This window comes from Chelonia mydas, chromosome 4, assembly GCF_015237465.2.
Source record: "Chelonia mydas isolate rCheMyd1 chromosome 4, rCheMyd1.pri.v2, whole genome shotgun sequence".
NCBI classification, from domain to species: domain Eukaryota; kingdom Metazoa; phylum Chordata; order Testudines; family Cheloniidae; genus Chelonia; species Chelonia mydas.
Genome location: NC_057852.1, coordinates 36,383,281 through 36,406,773, shown reverse-complemented (window position 1 = coordinate 36,406,773; position 23,493 = coordinate 36,383,281). Strand labels below are relative to the sequence as shown.

Below are 23,493 nucleotides of genomic sequence, written 5' to 3'. Positions count from 1 at the left end.
TGTAAAGATACACATGCACACTTTCTCCAAGTAAAAAATGAAGATTAATGTCCAGAATATTGGTTCACCTTCTAGTTATCTGTCGGCATAAGCCCCAATATTTCTTACTACAATAGTTGAGCTCAAGTACTCTGTGACAAAGCTCCTCCAGTAACAACACTTCTCTTATGGCAACAAGGACATAATTACAAACCATATTTTGCAGCAGGCAAATATCCCCCTCTTTGATAACTCTGTATTCACTAACAGGACTACCTTGGATACTTCTTTGGCCCCCATTACCATATTATCTGAGCTCATCTCATTCTTTCATGCCCTAGTGTGGCAGCGAGTCCATCCCTCCCCAGTGCCAATGAGCAGAGCCGGGGCTGGTGCCTGCAAGGGAGGGAGGGAGCAAGCAAGCAAGACTGATGGAGGAGAGCAGATGGGGAAAGGGACCGAGAGGAGGGAGCCAAAACAGAGCCACAGCCAGCTGTGGCCACCCACATTGCCACATAGCAACCTGCACTCACATACACACACATACCGCCCCCTTTCCCCAGATACCTTTCCTCCCACAGCTCCCCACTCAACCTGCCCCTGCCATAGCGCTCCAACCCGTTTCTCCCACAGCGCCCATCCAACCCCCAACCCTCCCAGGTCCTGCTTAAACCCCGCCAACTCCCTGCAACCCTGTCCCCAAATAAACACACCATAGCCCCCTACCCCATAAGTAAAACCAAACCCCATAAAACCTCCTCCTGCCACTGTCCCCCACTCATCGCCCCACCATCCCAACCCCCCATCTCCCCAAATAAATCCACCCTGTGGCTCAAGCCCCAAATAAATGCCGCCCATAAAACATCGCCCTTCCAAAACCCCACATCTCACCCCCAAACCTTCCCCTTAAATTGCAAACCTATTTTTCACAGTCCTATGATGATCTTCACAGTACATCAGCCAGGTGACAGATATAAATACTGCCACTGCCCTCAAGCACTCTGCTGTTTTGCCATATTGCAAGCATCATAAACGACACTCAGTCTACAGTCAGTTGAGAGTTATATAATATTCGTCACACCTCTTGTTTCTAAGCTGGTTGGAGGCGCTAAAGGCTTGGAATGAACGAACAAGCAGCCTTCTGGTCTTTATTCGTTCATCAATCACAGACAGCTCAGGTCTGCAATTCCTGCTGGAATTTGACAGCACTCAGCTCCTGAGAGGAGACACTTAATGGCACTAGGCCTAGCGGCTGTAAACAGAAAGAGCTAGATTCATTTCTGAAGTAACACCACTGGATCCTGTGTTCAGGTGAGGATGGTGAGCAGATTTTGAGGTTATATTCAGTGGAGTTACAGCAGGAATGAATCTGGCCCACTGTACTGATTTTAAGCTTTGGAAATGTACCCTGTACATTTGTGATGTTTGCTGGCATTGTACAAGTTTCATTAATTCTTTTAGCACATTGAAATATATTGTCCTGCACTGAAAGTCAGAAGGAGCTACACTAAATTGATCTGCAGACTTGATAGATGTGTTTACTTAATTCACATTCAGCAGCAGGTACTATGCCTTCTTATTAAGCTGTGACTTGAGCTTTTGTCACAAAGTTGATTATACATACACACCAGTTTCTTTCTAACACTACTGGGTATCATGGGACCATGTTATTACCTACAGTAATGTAAAGTTTTGAAAAACATATTCTCTAAGTAGACAAGTATAGTGTTCTTCTAATTATTTTAGGTCAGATAATTATACTTGGGTATGATCCCACAGACTCAGAATCAATAGGACTCTATGTGCAGGAATGGAAATTGAGATTTTGTCCCTTACAGTTGTATACAACTGTTTTATCACAACGAAAGGTCTTAGTATACGGACAATGGCTAACACTCTACAATCCTCACACAATGAAAAAACAGTGAAGTAGTAGGGTAGGCAAAAAGAATGTGATGTGAGTGCTTGTGACATACGTCCACACATTCCTGTGACTGCAAATAGCCAGGAACAAGATATCCTACATTTTAATACTCTACAGAGTGGAAGGACAGCAGCTTCACCACACAAAAAGCTACACCACTCTAGGTTAAAATATTTTAATGTATACCTTATGATACATGCCTAATTATATCATATTAGGTACTTCAGCCCCAATACAATGAATAGATTATGTGAAATCTCATTGAAATGTATGGGATTTCGCATAATATTCATTTAAAATGTTTGCAACATAAAATGCTTTATTAAGGGGCAGTGAAAAGATTAGAGAAAGACTATGCAGTATCTGCTTTACAAACATAAATAGCTCAATTGTTTCTGTTCTCTTTTTAACTAAAATATCAGAAGAAAGCACTGCATCTTTTGTACCTGCACAACTGTACACTTTTAAATTGAGCTTTGTTCCGCCCCATCCAGAGTCAATGTTGTAATTATTCTTCTACCCATAGGACTGATCCCTGCTATTTCTTAGGATAGAAGGTCTGTAAATCAAAGTGGCTCCCCTGCTAGAGGGTTTGTGTTGCCTGGAGGGATTATTATGGACTTGGGAATGGATGGTTAGGTTGGAAGCAACTTAGCCACATGGGCAGAGCAGTGCACAGGATTTAATAAAGTTCCCTGTTCGACTTAACCTGTATTCAGCATCATTCTTTACTAATGAAACAATCATGTCTCTGAGCAACTGTGAAGGGCAGAGGGTTGCTTGGTAACTCTAGAAAGTCCCACTCTTCTGATGAAGATGGTTTACTGACAGGTGTAACCAAAATCAAACCATACTTTCTGTGAAAAAAAAAAAAAAAGTTTGAATGAAGTGTAGAAAACATCCTTACATTTGTGAATATTTGCCTATGTGGTTTAAGTAAATATTAGCTTCTACCGTAAGGAATAACAACTTTTTTGTGCTCATTTCAGATTGAAAGTGCACATTTTGCTTTAGGTCTTTCATGACATTAGAAAACAGAAATGTAATTCAATAGACTTACCCCTTTCACTTCCTGACATGCTACAAAATGATAAACACTTGCAACTCCCATTAACTTTAGTGGAAGCAGTGGGTGTTCAGCACTTTGTCGGTGATGTTCAGGATCTTTCGGGCCCCTATTACTGCCCACTGCTGTCTCAGGACACTCAGTGCTTGTCTGCATGGAAACTTAGCGTGTGGACAGCCAGGGTGTGGATCTACAGCACACTTACTTGCTAAGCACTACGTTGCTGTGTGGCCCTGCTACTGTGCACTAAAAGTTCTGTAATGCACTTTGGCATACTCCTGTCTCAAAAAGCAACTATGGAATGTTTAGTGTGCAGGGTCCATGTAGCCAGTTAGTACTTAACAAGCTAGTGTGCCACACACTAAGTCTCTTGGTAGACAAATCCTCAAAGTCAGAATCAGTCAAAGGCTAAAAGGATTTGTGGAAAAAGCCTCAGTGAAGTCAATGAAAGAGAGAGAAGTTGGGCCAATAAAAAAAAAAAATATTACCTCACCCACCTGGTCTCTCTAATACCACTCTGGGACCAACACAGCTAAAAAAACACTGCAAACAACAATGAAACTAAAATCTATTTTCAAAACCAAAACCAAAACATTTTGATCATTTAAGATGTTCTCATTTAACTTTTAATGTATTGCAGTTCATTCTGGTTGCCTCTGCTGGGTATGATATCAACAGGGTTTTAGTACTACTGCAGTTCTGTTGGTTCCAATAGAACAGGACAGGATGAATCACCTGGTGAACTTAGTCCATATGAAAATTGCTTTATATTTTCCAAACAGAAACAAACTTTGTAAGATTTCCAGCAGAGGCAGAAATGTCTAGCTGTCAGAGCACACAGCTGGGAGTTCTTTTGTTGGATTTCAATATCTAACCACTGATATTCTGTGACCTGTGACAAGTCTCTTAATTTTTCTGTACCTCAGTTACCCCATCTGTAAAATATAGAGAATAATATGCCATAAGGTGTTTGGGAATCTTGCTTATTTAATTTATAAAGTACTTTGAGATCCTTGGAATAAAATTGTTAAAGAAAGTCAAGGTATTATTATTTATGTGCTCAAAAGACACTGATAATGGTTGTTTTGGTTTGGTCACTTATGAACCAGAGGGAATTTGGCTGGCTGGATATTGGTCCCACTATAGACAAACTCTCCTTCTGTGAAAAAAAAAAAAAGTGTGAAAATTAAAAGTCAATGTCCTGCTCTGTTGCAATTCAAGTTTCAGCCTGGGATGGCAAAAGAGAATACAAGACTTATGCCTGATTCAACACTGTATGTTACTCCTGTTTATTTCTTGCAATTCTATTGCAATCTATGGAGTTATGATGGTGTTAAACCAGAATGACAAAGTGAAGAATCAGGCCCAATTTGTCACTGACTTCCCTCCTGTAGTTAGTTAGGTTCAATGGGGTGTAAGTCAGTGGAGAATGTGACCCATGCACTGAAGCTTGAAGCCATGTGCATATGGGATTGTGTACTACCAGGGCAATTCTGAAGAAGTTGCAAACACAGTGGAAAATAAGAGCCTGTTGTGGCTCATCCCACATGCAGATGCTGCACTCCATTCAATGCTGTGGCTGAGTGAAGAGTGCCACTGCATCTCGCCACAGCATAATTCTTATGGAATTTAATGAGTTTTGTCTCTGTCCATGATATATATAAACATCATCTTGCTCACAAACACGTCTCCTTACATTCTGGGTCAAAACTGAAAAGACTACACATGCATTCCCACCCATGGAGAAAGCCATGAGGAGTTAGGGAACAGCACAAAGTGTGCAGAAGTTCTCCCTCTAGAGGGAAAGGTTCAGGGAGAGGCACAGAGTAGACAGGAGCACATGGCTTCCCAACCGCCTGGCTATTCCCCCAAAAATACCTCAAAGAAATAAAGGAGAAAAATCTAAAAAAGGGGGGAGGGGGAATTGTATGAGGCTGTGAAAGTGCAGACATCTTCCTTCTAATCCTTTTGCAGCCTGTGAATTCATGAAGCTATGTGAACCTACTGACTTACTACTCACACACAACACTACCACTATCACCACTATTGTTATGCTGGGGGGTGGGTGGCTCTCAGTGAGTGTGTGTTTGATTTATGGGCTGTGCTGGTGGGTTTGAAAGTTCCCTTCAATTCAGACTAAACGAGGGAGCAGTTAAATGCCTCTTTGCTTAGTAATAGCTGAAACAACACAAGCCACCATATAAATCACTGACCTGCGTGCCAAGGCAGGTGTAGGAGTTGAGCCATATGGTATGAAAGGGTTTTCTCTGGGTCTGAATGCAAAGGCAAGGGCAGGAGGCTGTTTTGTGAGGCTGTGAGAGTCACAAGCAGCCAGAGATGGCAGCAGGCCAAGCAGACAACAAGACCAGCACTGGTAACATGGCCTTGAGAGAAAAAGCTTTTTGGACTGAGTACTGGCCAGGAAAAGACTTAGAACTGTGAGCAAAGAAACTGCCTCCTGTTTCATTCCAATTATGCTCAGGAAATCAGGACCTTGTGTGCATTCTTTGAAAATAAACAGGATTGCATGAAAGAAATATCTGACTATCATCAATTTCTTCTAATGGCATCAACCCGTAAGGTCTCGAATATTGGCTAACTGCTCAGGCCAAAACCAGGTATTATTCTTATATATTCCATTTTGAATTATCATCTCTTTTAAAGAATGTCAGGCAACTGATACACCCTAAGTGCTTGCAGATTTTACAGTTTTTGTCTTTTGATAGAATTGTCCTATGTCAAGATAGCTGATGTGCCATTCAAAGCTATGTTGTAAAATTACAGTCCCAACTATAAATAATTTTTTGATATTCAGTATTTTTAACATTCATTCCTATATCTCAAATGCAAGGCACCTGTGTAAATCCAGAGTGACTCCAGCTAAGACTGAGGTGGCCTCGGAATCCTATTGAGTTCATTGTTGAAAGAGTTTATAAAAATGTTTTAAAATGTATTATTAATGTATATGGGGCAATAGTTACCTATAAACTGAACCATATAAACATTCAAAACAGTAACAATTTAAAGTTGCCAGTGAGAGGAAGTGACATCATTTTGTGCCAGGATGCTGGACAGAGAACAAAAGTTCTTCTTTTGACTCACCATCATGGCCAGATCAAGTTAGTCATTAACTTCAACTCAGAATTATGGAAGTTTTCTGAGTCTGTGTGTGAACCAGCAGGAACTAGAAGAAAAGAGCAGGGACAGAGAGGTCCTGCAGAGGACAGTAAAACTTAGGAGAAAGCATAGGCTGAGGTCTACATCTGTGGACCTTAAATTAAGAGTAAGGAAAACCATCTGAAGGGGGACTGAGTTTTGGACACTAACTCAATGCCTGTGTGCTATTCTCAAAGTAGGGACTCAGGCTCTTCATGTGGCTGTGTAACTAAAGCAGGGTGAAACTTTTTAGACAAATAGTTTATTTGCTGAAAAATAGAGTTTTGGGTTGACTGAAATTATTCAATAATTCAACATACATTCACCAAGCAGTTTAATCCAAAACCAGTTTTGGGAAATAGATTCACAAGGAGACTTAGGGGCCATATACAAACCCAGTGGTGGCTGCCACTTTAATTTATAAAATTAAATATTCATAGACCAGAGAGAAAGGGTGAGAATAACTATAGCTTTGCAGTTAGGGCACCCACCTGAGAAGAAGGACAGCTAGGTTCAATTCCCTGCTCAAAAAATATTTAAGAATATATAAGAAGTAGAACATCTTCAGCAAGAGCAAGAAAGAGACCACACCAGAATACACTATAGACCAGTGTAAAGGGCCCCTCACCTGCAGTATGAGACACCCAAGTCCAAATCCCTGTTCCCAATCTGGCAAAATGGGGACTTGAACCCAGGTCTCACATATCCCAGGTGAGTGCTCTAACCCCGTTGGGCTATAGGATATAAGAGGACACCACCTCCTCCATGAATGGCATTTCCAAATTTGCTTTTAATCAAACAGCAGTTAAGAATTCCCCAAAATCAAAACTATTTATTCTTTATTTTATTTTGTTTTGTTTAGCTGAGAAAACTGAAAAAGTTTAGTATTGGGTAGATCCAAAATGATCTTATTTTATTTTTTTTTTTTGCGGGGCGGGGGGCAGTGAACTGAAAAATGTATTAATTCTTTTCACTGTTCCATATGGAACTTCATTCTATCACAACAGCGATGACCACTAGTCTATGGATGCAGTCACATTACTAAGGACACTAACACATCACCATTCATCCCCCATGCTTTGCCGTTCACCCATGCAATTTTCAGAGAAATGTCCATGCTGGATATTTATAAATCAAAACATTTATTTTCTAACTTCACACAGTAGCTACAAAAACGGTATACCAAAATCATAACTAGCAATCCTTCTGTCATGAATCTGACCCCCCAAAATCATGAGAATGGCCAAAGAGTCATGAGGTTAATTTTTTTTTCCCTGGGACTATCTTGTGGTTTTTGGTCTGTCTTTCAGTCTTTAACGTCTGCTGCCCACTCCCAATGCGTGTGATAATTAAACTGTTGCCAGTTCTCCCAAATGCATACAGTATTGATTTTGGCCTCTCTGCAAGAGCTCTCACTGACTGCACCATGGTATGGAGTTGCCAGCTTCTCTCCAAGCTCTAACATTCTAATTGAATTAATTAACTGTGTCACTCCATTCCCACATTTGCCCATATCCCAGCCCAGTAATTACTTATGCACATCAGCTCTGTCCCTCCAGTCCCCCACCTGTCACTAGCATTAGTGCATCTCTGCCCCTTCTGCAGCTCCAGGGCTCTTCACCCACCATCCCAGCCCTGGTGTTGGAAGCTGTGATGGGGTCCCCTTCTCCCCCTTCCCAGGCCTTCCAGGGGTTATTCACCCCCTCTTTCCCCTCCTAGGCTAGAAAGGGGTGAAGAAGACAACAGATTGACCCATTGTTTATAGAAAGGGTCGGAGGTGGGGACAAGCCAAATTTAGTAGCTGTACTGTTTCTGCTCCTCTCTCTCACCTCCCCTCTTTAAGAATGATGTCAGTTCCTCCCATCTCCCCTACCCAAAATTTTATCTTGTATCCTGAGGGGAGGGTGAGAGAGCTCTGTTCACCTCCTGGAGCAGTTCTGATTGGTTGCTCTTCCCCAGGAGGAGGAGAAGGTGGCCAATCAGAGAGGATTTTCCCCTGGACCCAGATGGACATCACGAGGGCTAGCGCTTGTTGTCTCATTGCAAAATTGGCTACAACACTGGCCAAAAATCACATAAATGTAGTTAAAACAGAGAGTTGACCATGCTGGGTATGTTTCCCATGTTTCAGCTTACCCAATCTCTCCCTGCACAGCGGACCTTATAGTTACAAGAGATCTGCTCAACTCTGAGATCCACACTCAGAAAACCCCCAAACAAGCCACCCCACCTTTTCTGCATTTCTTCCTGGGGTAGGCATGCTCATGGATGATCTGGAGAGATATAGACATCTCTTGCTCTCCATCAGAGTCATCCCTATATAAACAGTGCCAGCATTCCCCACGCAGTACAAGACACCCCAGACACAAAGAATTTCCTCCAGGCTCCATTAGAGTAATAGGACACTTTGAAGTCATCAAAGCGACTATTATGCTCCAGTTTACTGCATATAACTGAGCAAAGCTTAGGCTACCTAATTGTGCTTAAAATACACTCAAATAGCAGATAATATTTAGTAGGAATCCATCCTATTGAAAACATAATTTTACTTTTAATAATGGGCACAACAGAAAATAAATTTATACTCTGTGAAAATATAACATCTGTAAAGAAAACTGAAGACTATATCTAAACTAAACATAATAAATGTGAACAAAAAAGTATATGTAGCTTATTAGGAGGTTATGGATATACTGTAGACCACTACTTTTTTCATATAGAATAGAAAATGAATGGTTCATCTTTAAAAGCCATCATCCTAAACATGTGGTATATAAGGGGTTGTTGGCAGTTCAAAAAGACAGTCAATCAGCTCATAGGGATAGAACGCAACAGGACAACTTTGTCTGCACAATTTAGCAAAGAACCGGAATCTCGTCCATTGACATTTCCAAATTTCTGTTCAGAAACCAAGAAATAATCAGTAATTTATGATTTTCACAACACATTGGGGCACTCCTGTTCACATTAAAGGAAGCAATGACAATTTCTATCATAATTTAAGCATGCAATAAAGCACCATAAAGATGCTAAATAAATGCTACTGTCAATATATTCTGAAACACTAGCTGTTATCAAACTTTGGAAATACTAAAAACCAAGAAATACATTTGATTCTCTATCTAGTCATTTCCCTAATTCAAATCACAGTACTTGAGAAATAACGGTTCCAATTCAAGAAAACACTTTACCGGGGGTTAGTCTATTCTATTCAGAAAAGCACATTTAACCTTAAGCATAGACCCACGAGAATTATTTCTCTATCCAACAACAAAGCATACCATTTTAAAGAAAGGAAAAGGCAAATTTGGAGCACCAGTGCATTTAACATGTGACACTACATTTTCAAAGCAGTACACAGGCTTTTCTCCCTAAAGTCCAATGTATACCTTCTTGTCCAATGTGCATAGGGGCACACCCTTTTCCCAAACAGGTTGGGGTGGGGCTTGCATATGGCACATAGATCCATGACTATATAAATACACCATCCAAACTGCATGCAGAATGAAAGCTAAATAGCTGCTGAACCATCAAGGCTGCAGTAGCAGCTGCAGAATGACTCCTGTACTATTCCCTAGTTTGAAAGAGCAGGATTCTATCCCTTCTGACCCTACAGAACTCCACTAAGCACATTTTTCATTTTAGCTGTGTGCAAGGCCCAGGAATTAACCCCTCGTAGGATTTTTTCATTAGCTAGGAATGACTTCCGTCACTTAAGAGACCCACAGGAAATGTTTTATTCTTGGTATGACTGAAGAGAGCAAATAGATATTTAAGGAAAGCGCCTGAGAGTACGACGACAGATGAGAGCGTGGTGATGCTAGGAAATGACAGCACTAAATAACAGGGAGTTGATTGAAAGCAGCAGTGGTCCTATCCATGCCCATTATGCAGCAAATATGGTAAACAGTGTATTGTCTCCCTCCACATTACAAGTCTGTCACATGTTAGGCCACAGCTGCTTGTTCACTTTGAGTCCAGTTCTGCCTCATAAGCTACTACTCAGTATAGGGCAAGGATGGCAGAATCTGACAGTTTACAGGCAAATGGCTTCAATTAGAAATCAAACAGAATAATTAAAAGATACAAATTTAGAACTTGTGGTCTACCAGAACTTTCTTTGTAACCTTGGCAATAGTATAATTCTAGCTTTTATTCATTGTCTTTCTTAACCTCAAGAATCTAGTTAATGGCTATAACCCCAGCCCGTCACCATGTTGCAAATGGTAAGCTTTTCAGAGTCTTAAGAACAGAGAGACAATGAGGGCATGTCTACAGAGAGACTTGGTGAGCAAGCCAGGGAGTAAATCTACAATGCTCTATCCTGCTGTTTTAATCAGCAGTAGATCAAGGGGACTACTGTAAATGGGTAAGTGTCAGAGCTCAAATCAGAACACAGAAGTGGGTGGATCAATCCTGTGCTTAGACCAGTTGACCATGTCTCTCCCCACTGCACTCTGCCGATTTAATGTAAGTGTTGGCTACTTTACGTATGACTGCATACTATGCAAGTCAGTATAAAATGAATGAGCATAACCCAAAAATACATAGATGGCATTAGAGCCTCTATTCAGTCTTAATGATCAGTGGAAACAGCAAAAGGTCAGCTGGGTAAAGTCCAACATATTCAGAAGAAAGGCTGGCTGGCATCCAAAAAGCACTTTATCTAATTAAGTGGACCAGGACAGCAGAGATCCACAGAGGGAAAGATTCATGTGAAGAGTTCTCCTTTCGAGACTATTGTGGTGGCCCTGATACAATGAAAGAAGCTTATGTCAAAAATTCAATCTCCAGTCCTACATGAGACTTAAAATGAGAGAGCTCTTCAGAGAGATTCAATATTTGCCTGCGTACAAATAGGGCAACAGAGGATGAGGGAGAACGATGAAACAATCTCACGGCAAGGGGATTTCACTGGGAATGAGTCTGCTGCACAGTGTTCCCAGCTTCTGCAATTTTATCGCTAGTCTCATAATATTTGGTGTTTTTCTTGAAGCCCTGCTTCTCAAAAGTCATGCAATTACTCAGGAATCTCAAATCTCATTTTAAAAAGAAAAGTGATTTTCTAGCCCTCCTGGTTATAGAGAAACACTAAAAAACGTGACTCCTTAAGGCTCAAAACACCTCAAAGCAAATAAAAAGGTTTTTTTTTTTTTAATGTCATGATTTTTAAGCCAATCTTATGGAGTTTGGGGCCAAATTCATAATGTTTGAATGCTTGGGGTTGGCACACTGCCAAATGCCACTTTCAAACTTATGAGAGGGACAGGAAGAAATTGCTTGGGAGCACCAGAGAAGACCCAGGCCATGCCCCTTCTTCAGACACTTGTGGATTTTTCTTCAAGTCCTTCAACCAGGGTGAGGCTCAGGTGGTACTGGCCACTGACTTCAACAGAGCCAGAATTTCAAATGAATGTTTTTCTGTGGGAGCAAAGTAGGGTGCAAGGACAATGTGAGGTGAATAAGAGCTGTAAAGAATTTGATTCTTCACTGGACTGAGAGGTGGGGTAGGATATGTGGTTGTTTAGAGAGTGGACCATGGGGAGAAATTGTATGCTAACATTAGGCAATTTACCTCTTCATTATTTGTCTATATCCATCTGTCTTGTCTAGTAAGATGGTAAGCTCTTCATGTCAGAAATGTCTTCTGTTTGTACAGTGCCTCACACAATGGAGTGCCATTAGCTACTACCAGAAGTACTAATAAATTTATTTGAACCAACTTCCAAATATTAATATTTGTCTAGGCATAGTCCATTCAGGAAGATGGATATGGTTCAAGCTAGTTCTTCTGTCCCTAGTAAATGATGGGGATAGGCAACCTGGAGGAAATGTCGTTAAACCTTTCTATCCCTGAACCAAACCCAACCTGAACCTCGAAGGCACAACTAGATTTCATTAAGGAATACCTAGTAAGGTTCCTTGATTCTCCTTCCCTTCTTACGACCCCTCCCACCTCTCTTGAAGGCAATGGAGGGGAGGAACTACCGGAACTATAGTGAGCACCTGGAGAGTTTGTGGTGATGAAGCTGGGAGACTGGACAGTTGATGAATGAGGATGGGAAAGATTGCATTAAACTAGAATGGGATGTGGTCACATCTACAAAACACATTAGGAAAGTGAACACTCTACCTTCATTATAAACACATGCATTGTGAGTCTCAAACCCTACACTCCAAGTTCAGTGTGCATGAAAGGTGTCTAAATATTCCTCCCTTTGTACACTTCTGTGACACCAACCACCACCCTCTATTGGCTGCAGATCCAAACACAGACCAACCTCAAGTTCACTCACCTGTTATGAAATGGACCAGAGACTTGACTTTGCCTCATCTCAGCTCCCAAGAGGGTCAAAAGGTGCATGTTATTCTCCATACACAGTCTAGCCACAACAAGGGTCATCTCTTATACAGGGCAGAACTATAAATTGAGCATGATTAAAATATTGCGCCTATATACTGTAACATAACTTCAAGATTCTAATAATGTTGGTTTCTGGGGTTCTCCCCCCCCGCCATTAACAGGTATGTATTTACCTTTTCAGCTCTATCTTAATGCTTCTTTATTTACAAATCCATTCCAGGGGGAAATTAGGATGGAAACAAGCAATTTTGTTTCAAAATCAGAACTAGTAGAACATAGACCAGACGACTGGTTCAAAGAAGATAAACTACCACTCATACTCTGCAGGCAAAAGAGTGAACACACATTGTCAGATGACCATAGCCAAGAAACTAAAAGTAGAAAATGGTACTCTTTACTCCTGACCATGAAGGAGGCCTGTCACAGTTAATTCTTTGTAATTGAAAGTCCCAAAGCCAGATGACAGACTGTCTTGAGGACACAAATTACCCAATGCATGGGGAAACAGTTTCATGGCGTATGGGAACTATGAGAATCCAAACAATATGCTAATCAAATACATTCATTTTAATAATAGGCCTATAAGGACTGCTGTCTTTACTAATTGCCTTCCAAGCACTTAAGATACTTTGCATTTTATAGAAAATTCCTATACTATTTCCTGCCAATATAAGAAAAATGACTTCACAGAATCCTAGAACTGGAAGGGACCTCGAGAGGTCATCCAGTCCAGTCCCTTGCACTTAAGGCAGGACTAAGTATTATCTATACCATCCCTGACAGGTGGGGGTGGGGGATGTCGACCTAAGATATGCAACTTCAGCTATGCGAACAGTGTAGCTGAAGTCGGCGTATCTTAGGTCGACTTACCTGGCCATGAGGACGGCAGCACGTTGACCGCTGCCCCATCGACTCCACTTCCGCCTCTCGAGAGCTAGAGTTCTGGAGTCGACGGGGAGTGGTTTTGGGGATCGATTTATCACGTCTAGATGAGACACAATAAATCAATCCCCAATAGATCGATCACTACCCGCCGATCCAGCGGGTAGCGAAGACCTGCCCTTACAATACTCCTGCTAATACATCCCAGAATGTTCGCTTTTTTTTGCAACAGTGTTGCAAAAAAAAGTCCCTTTCCGCAGTACTCCTTCCTAGGCAGTCATTTCTCATTTTGTATGTGTGCAACTGATTGTTCCTTCCTAAGTGGAGTACTTTGTATTTGTCCTTATTGAATTTCATCCTATTTACTTCAGACCATTTCTCCAGTTTGTCCAGATCATTTTGAATTTTAATCCTATCCTCCAAAGCACTTGCAACCCCTCCCAGCTTGGTATCATCCACATTGCCATAATCTAAATCATTGATGAAGACAGGGAACAGAACCAGACCCAGAACCCAGATCCCTGCCGGACCCCACTTGTTATACCCTTCCAGCATGACTGTGAACCACTGATAACTACTCTCTGTGAATGATTTTCCAACTGACTTACTGAATCAGACCATGTTAATACACATAAAACACAGTACTTTGCACAATAATTGACCATTGATGTTGTATGGCATGTGTGGGTATAAACCTAGTTTAGACCTTGACACCAGTCCTAAGCCACTGATGCTGAAAGTTGGTGTCACCACAGTGTATTGCACAGGAGTCAAATCTATTTCAAGCAACTGCAAAATTATGCAGTGTTTATTTTGACCTCTCTATTTTACATGTACAGGTCACACTGTACCTGCTTTTTTCATTGTCAGTGGTTAATGGATCCAGTGCTTCACCCAATATCGTTAACATACTTTTAGAAAAGAGGAGTTTTGTCTAACCAGTTCCAGAAAGGAAGCACTTCATGGAATGGATAAAACAGTACCAGCAGTAGTCATGGTTGGTAGTAAAATAGGGACCGTTAACTAATAGAAATGCCCCAGCATTTAGACATTGTCAAAAGTAATAAAATATTGCACTCTCATCTTGATGTAATTGCAGTGCTACTATCATGGTCTTTAGAAAAGCGTTTCCATCTTTCCCAAATGATCTATTAGACTGTGACTAGCAACTATTCCACTTCTTAATGTCTGTGGTACTTTATATCTTCTCATGAGGAACCACAGGCCTAGGCGGTACAGTCTATTTGTTGTCACTGCACAGAATCTCAGTTCCTTAGTTATAATTCATGACAAAACAGATACATGGCTCCTCTTAAAATCTGAAAGAACAAAAGTTCCCCAACTGGATGAATGTAAATCTTAGAAGCAGGTTTCTGAATAACATATTTAAATTTAGAATTTGCTTCTCATAAATCCTCTCAAAAGTAACTAATGGGGTGGAACATAGCCAAATGTTTTTGAAGTATTTGCAGATTTTTTTTCAGCATTCACCCAGTTCTACCTATTATACTGACAATTCTCTGGAACAAGCCATTTCTTTAAAAAAAAAAATTAGAAACTCCTCAAATAATACTTTTAAAAAGAACCCAGTAATTCTCTTTATGCTCTCAATAACACAGAGTGTATAACATTAGATTCTGAAGTGCAGAAGGATCTCCCCCCCCCCCCCCGAACTCTTTTTTATTCAAATTTTGATGTGACACTTGACTACTTAATCATCTCCTATTTTACTTTGGCAGACAAGATACTTTTCTGAAGTAGTTAGAAGAGCTATGTGATTATTTTAGTTCTCATTCTTAAAACCACTCTTTAACAAAATAATGGCCTCACCTGTGAAATTTTAGTTAAGAGTTTTGACAATTTTTTCCTTCTAAACCTTCATTATCTGAGCTTTCTACAATGACCATGGTATATCACAAAGACTTTTTTTCTGGGCTGAATGTTGGCATATGGACAACTAGGGAACAAGAGATTTTAGTGAGGCTGTTTAGGAGATATTAGAAGGTTACTGGGAGATGAGAGGATCACAATAACTCACCAGTGACCTGGCCCTGACCCTTTCCTAGCCTGCCCCATCAATATGCAAGACTGCACTCCCGCTTTGTGCGGATTCACCGACACTGGGAACTCACCACAGTGTGAGTTCTGCCAGCAGTAAGCTGAGCCCAGTCCTATGGCCAATACATGGCAGCTGCTTTTGATCATTCTAAAAGTAGGGTTTTTTTTTTTGTTTTTTTTAGCCTCTGTTGGAGTCTGTGCACCGAATTTTAGTTCACCTTGCAGGGTTTTAGTCCCGAAACAGAACTGGATGAAATTTCTGTTGAAGTATTTGCTACATTTGTGTTTGGTTATTTTTCTTTACCTATTTTTTAAAAATCTAAAACAACATCAGCTTTTATGCAAATTTTACTTCTTCCTGCAAACTCTCAGCCATTGTACAAATTCAGGCGTCATTTTTCCCAAATTTCTCAGCAGATTAGACATACATGACTTGATTTCGCAAGTTCTTAGTACATGGAACTGTCACTGACTTCAGTGGGAGAACCACGGGTGCTAGACTTGCAGGATTGGTCCCAAAAGAGCATAACTCCTACAAATAATTATATGCATGCTTAACCATATGCATGAGTGGTCGTCCCATTAAATTAAACTGCACTACTCAACTGCAAAAAGTTAAGCATGTGTCTAAGTGTTTGCAAGATTAGGTCTTCTGTCACTATTTGATGCAAACTGGGTTCATGGAACAGGCTTATTGATGAAAAACCCAACCCAAAGTCTAAGGCAGTGGTCATCAACCGTTGATCGTGATCAACTGGTCGATCCTAGAGGATCTCCCAGTCGATCGCAATTTCCAGCAAGGTAGACTCCACACCCCAGCCCTATGCCACTCCCAGAAGCGGCCAGTGCAGCCCCGCAGCCCTGAGAGTAGGAGGGGGTGGCAGGGTCTCCCTCTGCACACTGCTCCTGCCTGCAAGCACCGCCTCTGCTTGCAGAGAGGAGCAGGATGCAGAGCCACATGCTCCCTGCCCACCCCCCAGGGGCCGCAGGGGCGCGTTGGCCCCTTCTGGGAGCAGTGTGGGGCCAGAGTAGGCAGGGAGACTGCCTCAGCCTTGCTGAGCCCGCTACCAACCGGGAGCCACCGGAGGTAAGTGCTGCCCAGTGGGAGGCCGCACCCCAACCCCCAGCCCCCTCCTGGAGCCAGCACCCTATACCTCCTCCTGCACCCTGAATCCCCTCTTGCACTCTAAGGCCCTGCCCAGAGCCAGCACCCCAAACGCCCTCCAGCATCCCAAGCTCCAGCCCCCCATATCCCCTCCTGTACCCCAATACTCTGCCCCAGCCCAGAGCCCCCTCCTGCACCCACACTCCATCCTAGAGCTTGCACCCCTCACCCCCTCCTGAACCCCAACCCCCTACCCCAGCCTGGTGAAAGTGAACAAGGGTGGGAGAAGAGTGAGCGGCGGAGGGAGGGACATGGAATGAGTGGGGGAGAGGCTTTGAGGAAGGGAGGGGCTCGGGGAAGGGAGGGGTAGATCCTGGCTTGTCCTTAGAATCAAAAAGTGATCTTGGGCATAAAAAGGCTGGAGACCACTGGTCTAAGAGAACGGCTTTCAGTGTGTGACAGTGGGAGAACACAGGCTGGATGCTGTGCATAACAGTGGCACCCTTCGTAGCAGTAACAGCATTTCCAAAGGTGAGTAGTAACCCAAGGAGAAAAACTAGATCTCAACATTCTTTATGCTAATTTTATTGTACAACTATTTTGTAAAGACAACCAACCACTGATGGGAAAACAAACTAAAACGTGATAAATGGGCCTCTCTCATATACTCCATATTTACAAGTCTTTTTGCAACTCTTTGTAGACATAGTTAAAAAAAAATCCAAAAAATTTGGCCCGTTTCCAGTCATTTGAGTCTCTAATAACAGCCCTAATTGGCATTCGGCACTAGGGATGTTGTTTACTGTAGGTGATTGTGAGCACCTAGATTTTAATCTGCTTGGACACACTTAAGCCTTTCAGCTAAAAATAATCCACTGAGTGTTTGCTTACAGCCAGATACCACACAGAAATAGCCAGGGAAACCTCAGACTTCTGCACTCTGGGTCAATAGCAATCAGATGCTTTGTGGGGGATGATACATTAGATGGCCAGGAAGAAGGGGGTGGCTGATCATACTGCTTTCCACAGTAAAAAGGGATATCTACACATTGCATGGAACCTCTAGAATGTTTCCCACTGTGTTCATGTACATTTTCTAATTGGAGTTTTATCTTTCTTGTAGTGGGACAATCACGTCCACATTTCCAGCAATTGTTCCCAAGGGAGGAGTGGCACCAATAGAATCATAGAATCATAGAATATCAGGGTTGGAAGGGACCCCAGAAGGTCATCTAGTCCAACCCCCTGCTCGAAGCAGGACCAAGTCCCAGTTAAATCATCCCAGCCAGGGCTTTGTCAAGCCTGACCTTAAAAACCTCTAAGGAAGGAGATTCTACCACCTCCCTAGGTAATGCATTCCAGCGTTTCACCACCCTCTTAGTGAAAAAGTTTTTCCTAATATCCAATCTAAACCTCCCCCATTGCAACTTGAGACCATTACTCCTCGTTCTGTCATCTGCTACCATTGAGAACAGTCTAGAGCCATCCTCTTTGGAACCCCCTTTCAGGTAGTTGAAAGCAGCTATCAAATCCCCCCTCATTCTTCTCTTCTGTAGACTAAACAATCCCAGCTCCCTCAGCCTCTCCTCATAAGTCATGTGCTCTAGACCCCTAATCATTTTTGTTGCCCTTCGCTGGACTCTCTCCAATTTATCCACATCCTTCTTGTAGTGTGGGGCCCAAAACTGGACACAGTACTCCAGATGAGGCCTCACCAGTGTCGAATAGAGGGGAACGATCACGTCCCTCGATCTGCTCGCTATGCCCCTACTTATACATCCCAAAATGCCATTGGCCTTCTTGGCAACAAGGGCACACTGCTGACTCATATCCAGCTTCTCGTCCACTGTCACCCCTAGGTCCTTTTCCGCAGAACTGCTGCCTAGCCATTCGGTCCCTAGTCTGTAGCGGTGCATTGGATTCTTCCGTCCTAAGTGCAGGACCCTGCACTTATCCTTATTGAACCTCATCAGATTTCTTTTGGCCCAAATCCTCCAATTTGTCTAGGTCCTTCTGTATCCTATCCCTGCCCTCCAGCGTATCTACCACTCCTCCCAGTTTAGTATCATCCGCAAATTTGCTGAGAGTGCAATCCACACCATCCTCCAGATCATTTATGAAGATATTGAACAAAACCGGCCCCAGGACCGACCCCTGGGGCACTCCACTTGACACCGGCTGCCAACTAGACATGGAGCCATTGATCACTACCCGTTGAGCCCGACAATCTAGCCAGCTTTCTACCCACCTTATAGTGCATTCATCCAGCCCATACTTCCTTAACTTGCTGACAAGAATACTGTGGGAGACCGTGTCAAAAGCTTTGCTAAAGTCAAGAAACAATACATCCACTGCTTTCCCTTCATCCACAGAACCAGTAATCTCATCATAAAAGGCGATTAGATTAGTCAGGCATGACCTTCCCTTGGTGAATCCATGCTGACTGTTCCTGATCACTTTCCTCTCATGTAAGTGCTTCAGGATTGATTCTTTGAGGACCTGCTCCATGATTTTTCCAGGGACTGAGGTGAGGCTGACTGGCCTGTAGTTCCCAGGATCCTCCTTCTTCCCTTTTTTAAAGATTGGCACTACATTAGCCTTTTTCCAGTCATCCGGGACTTCCCCCGTTCGCCACGAGTTTTCAAAGATAATGGCCAAGGGCTCTGCAATCACAGCCGCCAATTCCTTCAGCACTCTCGGATGCAACTCGTCCGGCCCCATGGACTTGTGCACGTCCAGCTTTTCTAAATAGTCCCTAACCACCTCTATCTCCACAGAGGGCTGGCCATCTCTTCCCCATTTTGTGATGCCCAGCGCAGCAGTCTGGGAGCTGTATAATAGTTGTAAAACCTCCCATTACTTCATTTGAATCCATTTAAAACTGCCCAGGAATTATGAAGTGCTTTGGAACCCACATAAAACTATCTGAGGGTCAAGCACTGACTAAAAAAGTACAAAAAAGATGCTTTCTGAATTTTTAGATGCTAGGTTAGAGTTTGAGAATTAAATGATCAAAGGAGCCTCCTTCTCTCTAGCAAACAAGGAGGTCATCGCTAGCACATGACAACCACTGAAGTTGGAGATGCATTAGAAACCCAGTGCAGATAAGAAGAACCACCCTTCTAGAAGCACCTCTGTATTCACACCCTACAAACTATTGTAATAATCTTTATAAAATATGCCTTGTGAAGTCTCATTTGAAAACTAAAGTCACCACTGATCATTAATATTCTTGGGTGAGGTAAGTACACAATGTGTGTTAAGAGTTATGGACATAGTGGAATTATGACTAAATCAGCCACCTCAGAAAGAGCTGGTAAATGGGTCTGCTATTGACAACAGAATGTATATTTCATTCTCTGACCAGCCCTGTCTTCAGGCAAAGACAATGAAGGTCCATTTTTACACATTAGGTAAACAAAGCTATTAATCTAACAAGTGGGGGAAGAAAGAGCATGAAGTGTCCTTCACCACCAGACTCCATGTCACCTTCCTCAAAGCCTGAATAAACTTTACCTTGAGGGATAACCCTCAGAAGAATCCATTTCAAACATTTAATGGTCTATAAAGACAGAGGGGTTGAACCTCAAATGATAAGCAATTATGTCAACTGATTGTATACAATATAACTGCATTATAAAACTGTACAGAGTGAGGTCTTTTCTGAAAGCTAATGACACACTGGTGATTGATACCATGATGAAATGTATGTACTAATGCTATATGAGGAAATATGGATACTTAATATTAGGCTTTAAAGTCTGTAGCCAAAGAGTGGGAAACAGGTTCCCTCTCAGACAAGAGAGGAGGCAGCTATCTACCTGTCTCCTATGTAAATTCAGCACAGTGGAATCAAAACAATGGAAGCCCCATTTACACAGAAATCAGAAAGGGGGGATGGGAAGTCCACCGGAAAGGAAAAACAGCATGAGGTCATCCCGCCTCTTAAAACAAAGTCTTTGAACTCTGAAAGATATAAGAAAAGGTAGAAGCCATCTTTGGCATCCATCACTAGACCGACACAAGGGAACAGAGCTCTTGAAAGTTGAGAAAGATGGGTCCTTCAACCACAGGGGATGGGGGAAAGTCATCTCTGGAAACTGAATATAGGTGAGAAACCATCTTGAACAAAGCGTGTACCTTGTTAGATTCAGTTTTAAATTTTTAGATGCATATTTTCAGTTTTATATGTAACCCTTTCTAACTTTATTCATTTTATTTGGCATCACTTAACCTATGTCCTGTTAAAATATTTGTTTTTGTTTTTTTTTACCATAAACCATACAGAGAAGGGTCATTTACCATGGTTAAGTTAATAAGCTGTCATGTGCTTTTCTGTCTTTAGAGGAAAAAACTACTCTGTTATTTCTCTGAACTGTCCAGAAGAGGGCTTCACATTACAGAGCACATGATTTGGTGAAAATTCAGGATTAGGAGTGTGCTGGGGTCACCTTGATGTAACCAAGGCTGGTGGAAGCCTGAGTGGATTGTGGGGCCATAGACATACTACTAGGGTCAGAGCTGCTGAGCCAGATTGGCTACACAGCACACAAACACTCAGAGCATGACCTACATGTTTGTAGGTTGGCTCAGTGTCTCAGGCTGTGAGCTACAGCAGCAAAGCACTAAGTCACACAGGGTTGCTGGGCAAGTACTGACACAATCCCTCATTGGTCTGGATTGCACCCCACGTTGTGATAGTATACATCTTCTGTTATAATTGAGAAATAAAGATTCAATATCCATCTTTCACCTATGTGGCCTGGTGAGAGATGGGCTAATTTTGTAGCTGTCCCAACCTACTTATAAATTGCCTTTCTTTTGCCTGAGTGGATTCTCAATGCCCTGCTTACGGAAAACATCCACAGATCCTCCACCTGACTCTCTAGGACGGGGTGGGCAAACTTTTTGGCCTGAGGGCCACATCGGGGTTCCAAAACTGTATGAAGGGCTGGGTAGGGAAGGCTGTGCCTCCCCAAACCCTAACCCTATCTGCCCCCTCCCACTTCCTGCCCTCTGACTGCCCCCCTCAGAACCCCCTACCCATCCAACCCCCCCACTCCTTGTTCCCTGACCACCCCCTCCTGGGACCCCCTGCCCCTAACGGCCCACAGGACCCCACCCCCTATCCAATCCCCCCTGCTCCCTGACCCCTATCCACACTCTCGCCCCCTGACTGGCCCCCTGGAACCCCACCCCCTATCCAAGCCCCCCTCTAAAGCCCCTTTCAGAATGTGGCCCTGCAAACATGGGCGGAGGACTCAGGAGGAGCAGAGGTAGCCGCGCAGCTGGAGAGAAGCTGCAGTTTCCCCTTCAAAGCGTCGCTTCTCTCCAGCCAGCTGCGTGGCCACCCGGTGCTCCTCCCGAGCCCTCCACCCACGTTCGCCGTGCTCCCGCCACCCGCCTGGCTCCCCTGAGGCTGCAGGTGAGCCTCCCTCCCTGCTCTCCCCTGCCCCCGCAGTGCAGCCCCCTCCTGCACAGGCGGGCACAGCACACTGAGGCTACGGGGGAGGGGGCCAGGGGCTAGCCCCCAGGGCCGGGAGCTCAGGGGCCAGGCAGGATAGTCCCACGGGCCGGATGTAGCCCGTGGGCTGTGGTTTGCCCACCTCTGCTCTAGGAGTTAAATGCTTATAGGGAAAATTTACTTCACGGCAATTCAAAGCAAGATGTGCACAGGGGGGGTTTAGGGACATAGCAGAATCACCATAAAAGTAAAAAAGTCCCCTGCCAACTTCACAGTTTGGTACCAACATGTTATTCCCCTAACAGCAGAATTATATAGCTTTATTTTTTAGTTATTGTATCTATTTAGTTTAGGCATTTATACAACAGCTGTGAATTGTACAAACACATTGTTTCTATCTTCTTTCATGTTTACTTGCCACACCTCCTGAGCAATCAAATTGCAGTAATGTAATTAGATCATCATAGGGAAACATCATGGGAAACTAGATATAAAAAAAAACTTGATATAAAAAAGAAAATGCGGACTCAAATTGGGGTGCTTATTAGTAAATTAGATTCATGCAGATCTTTATGTTTATTTCTGTGTACTTAATAAACAAACACAATATATTGCAATTTGGCAAGGTTCATTTCTCCTGGAATGTGTGTCAAAATACCAAATTTGCTAAAAATCTTGACTAATAATAATAATAATAATTACATTAATTATTATTTATTTGAATTACTGTCACACCTAGGAGGCTAGTCATAGGTTCGGTACAAACACAGACCAAAACGACAGTTCCTGCCCCAAAGAGTTATTAATTATGGTATTAATGCATGTAAAACAAACATTCACTCTCTCAGATCTCCTCCTCTATCTTATTTATTTAGCTCACAAAAATAGTTTTATAGCCCACAGTCCTTAAATCTATTCAAAACTCTGCTGCAGAAATCATCTTCCTGGCTTGTTGCTTCAACTGAATTGCATTCCTCTACTGGTTCCTCATTCTCCACTGCATCATGGACAAATTACTTCTTTTCACTTTTAAAACCATATTACGGCCTCTCTCTTATATGGCCTAGAGCCATCAACCTCCTCATTGGCTCTGCTAGTGTTACCAGCCTTTATTGCTCTTTAATCAAAGTTTCACACAAGCACCTTCACACTTTCTTCTCTTCTGCATGTGACGAGCTCTCTGTAAAGATGCCCACATAACACTTAACAATGGCTAGGCACTTGGTGTGCTGTGAATGTTGCTTTTTACATTCATTATAGTCGTCTCATTATTACTTTGTGCCCCTCTCCCAAATTGTGTCTTATCACATACTAAAACTGCAAGCTCTTTGGGGCAGAAACTGTCTTTGCATTTTAAGTGTGTACAATCCCTAGTGCAATGGAATTATGATCCCCAGTTGAGTCATGAGGATGCTACTGCAGTACAAATAAATAACAATAAATAAATACTGGCTGCATGTTTGCATGACCTGCATGTTTGTAGGTGGCTAAGTGT

The 23,493-nt window shown here is 42.6% G+C and overlaps 1 protein-coding gene across 50 annotated transcripts in view; it reads right to left on the bottom strand.

The window, feature by feature from the left end:
- ANK2 (ankyrin 2) overlaps nucleotides 1–23,493 on the bottom strand; it is a 559,252-nt gene that overhangs the window by 199,201 nt on the left and 336,558 nt on the right. The window lies entirely within an intron of this gene.